At 40.4% G+C, this 3,140-nt stretch overlaps 1 protein-coding gene across 5 annotated transcripts in view; it reads right to left on the reverse strand.

Moving 5' to 3' along the window:
* The window catches only part of LOC128251085 (zinc finger protein 62 homolog), a 13,990-nt gene that overhangs the window by 8,051 nt on the left and 2,799 nt on the right, over positions 1-3,140 (reverse strand). The window lies entirely within an intron of this gene.

Genomic DNA, 3,140 nt, shown 5'->3' on the forward strand with positions numbered 1-3,140 from the left:
ACGTCCCCGTAACTTAGTGGTTCGGCAAAAAGAGACTGATAGAATAAATACTAGGCTTACAAAGAATAAGGCCTGGGGTCGATTTTCTTGACTAAAGGCGGTGCTCGAGCATGGCTGCAGTCAAATGACTGAAACAAGTAAAAGAGTAAAAGAGTATATACATATATATACACATACATACACACACACACGTGTACACATACACATGTACACAAAAATATTTTTGTATCATTAAACTCTATTCACATTATATTAAAATAATGGCAATCAATCAGAATGGGTCTCAGACTTGTCATTCATTCATTAGTTTTTGTGAAGAGTTTTTATTTATTTACTTTTGGTTGGGTGAAGTGTTGAAGTGGAAGTGGAGCAGAGCGTCTCTAAGAGACATGTGTAATGGCTGTATGAACGTGCACATGGAAAATAATGGTTGTATGTATGCGTACATGAGAAATGGTTGTACATGTGTGCGTGGATGTGTTGTTTTATGTATTTGTATTCAATCACATGCACACAAAGAAGCACGGATACCCATTATCTTTCACACAGATGCACTCCATCGCTTATATATATATATATATATATATATATATATATATGTGTGCATATATATATATACGCTGACTGGCACCCATGCCAACGTCGTCTCCTTCATTGGACACAAAACTCAGCTTGCAAAGACTTATTGGGGCAAGCAAAAATGAAACTGTCAATGGCACCTGTGCCCAGCATCGCCTTCCTGGCACTTGTGCCAGATGGCACGTGTAAAGACATTCGAGCAAGATCGTCGCCAGTGCTGCCGAACTGGCTCCTGGGCAGGTGGCATGTAAAATACACCATTTTGAGCGTGGCCGTTGCCAGTACCACCTGACTGGCCTTCGTGCTGGTGGCACGTAAAAGCACCTACTACGCTCTTGGAGTGGTTGGCGTTAGGAAGGGCATCCAGCTGTAGAAACTCTGCCAGATCAGATTGGAGCCTGGTGTAGCCATCTGGTTTCACCAGTCCTCAGTCAAATCGTCCAACCCATGCTAGCGTGGAAAGCGGACGTTAAACGACGATGATGATGATGATGAAAAGGAGGATAGTGAGAATCTATATACTAATATGCTAAGGCTGCATGCATTACACCGTCATGTGGTTTGTTAGTTGAACAGACAGTTGAAGAGCAAGCAACATGAAGCAGGGGAAAGTAAAAGTAATGTGGTCAAAGCTGGAAATGAGAGAGAACGTCATAAAAATCTGTAAACATGGTTGAAAGCTATAACATTGGTGATATGAATATTCTTTGTAATCATTGCGAAGCTCATACATTTATAAATGAACTCTGAAATGCTGAGAGAATGGGAAAGTCATGCTCCCTGAATTACAGCCTTATCCAGAAGAGCTGAAAGTTTGTGTTCTTTTAATGAAAATAATGCAGAATGTGAGGTTGCAAGTCAAAATCCTCATCCTCATCATCATCGTCGTTTAACGTCCGCTTTCCATGCTAGTATGGGTTGGACGATATGACTGAGGACTGGTGAACCAGGAGGCGACACCAGGCTCCAATCTGATTTGGCAGAGTTTCTACAGCTGGATGCCCTTGCTAACGCCAACCACTCCAGGAGTGTAGTGGGTGCTTTTACGTGCCACCAGCACAAGGGCCAGTCAGGCGGGTACTGGCAACGGCCACGCTCGAAATGGTGTAAATAAAAGAGACTGCACATACTCGGGAGGTGGGTGAATTTATGATAGAAGATGAGAGGTTAAAGTATGAAAGAAGAGTCCAGAGCAGAACAGGCTCCTTGCTTTTGAGGAGCTATATGGCTATTTGCATTATCCTTAATGTAGATCTTCTATGCTGGCAAGGGTTGGATGCTTTGACAGGATTCAATGGGTTCAAAGACTGCATTTAATACCCAGTGACTGCTTTTGTATGGTTACTGTGGCCAGACTCTTTTCAAACACCAACCACTTTATAGTATGCACTAACACTACAGCGATCACCATGCTGCTTACAAGTTTTAAAACATTACTTCAAAAAGGGATACAAAGTGAGATTACTGAATAGATAAAGTCGAGGGTAAACATGGCTTCAGTGGGGTGAGAGAGAAATGGTCTTAAGAGGTTTGCTGTTGTGTTAAGTAATGAATTTGGACAAGGCAACCCTGCCATTCATATACTCACATACATATAGACAGGGAGAAAAAAAAAACAATTACGGGATGAGAGGGGGATGAGTTTAATTGCAAACCAAACCAGAAGTTCTCTTACGGAAACCGACATGACAAAAATAATTATACTGATTTTTTTAAGGAAGCCGCTTTGCTCACATTTTAAAGCAAATGTAGGCAATTTACTTTACGTAACACGCAAAAGTTATCCTTAGATTTTAAAAAATAACAGATCAATATTTCAAATTGTAGAACTATCATTCTCTTCTTCTTACTATAATAGGCATTATATCCGTCCGTCCGTATGTCTGTCTGTCCCCTCTTCATTGTCAAACTGCTGGAGTAATGGTCACGCAGTGAGCACTTTCACTTCTGACAGCTAATAGCATGATTGTGCCAAACTTTGTTATCCTATTGATATTATCGAAAGGAATAAGTTTCCTAATTCAAATAAGGAAATTTGTGAACTTTGAATGTATAAGAGTATAAACAAGCGTAAACAACCCAAATAAAAGTGTATCTAAATAACATTTTTTTTTCTTAATAGTTTTTATGTAGATCTTCTATGCTGGCAAGGGTTGGATGCTTTGACAGGATTCAATGGGTTCAAAGACTGCATTTAATACCCAGTGACTGCTTTTGTATGGTTTCTGTGGCCAGATTCTTTCCAAACACCAACCACTTTATAGTACAGCGATCACCATGCTGCTTACATTACCATTCATACAGAGGCTGATTCCGGGGTCGGCGGAGACGGACTATATGTAATCTGAACCTTCCCCCCCACCTTATTTATTAATTTTTTTTACGGAATCCCACGTTTTAGGCTATGGAGATTTCGATTCTGAAAAATAATTGTTTGAAAAATTTCACCCCCCACCACCAAGCAGGCTATTTACATGCTAGAAATAACAGCCAAATCTCACAAAACTAGTGTTAGGGTTAGGGTTAGGTTTACCCTGTGGATCTATATAAAAACCGGGGGG

Source organism: Octopus bimaculoides, chromosome 28 (genome assembly GCF_001194135.2).
Source record: "Octopus bimaculoides isolate UCB-OBI-ISO-001 chromosome 28, ASM119413v2, whole genome shotgun sequence".
Lineage (NCBI taxonomy): Eukaryota > Metazoa > Mollusca > Cephalopoda > Octopoda > Octopodidae > Octopus > Octopus bimaculoides.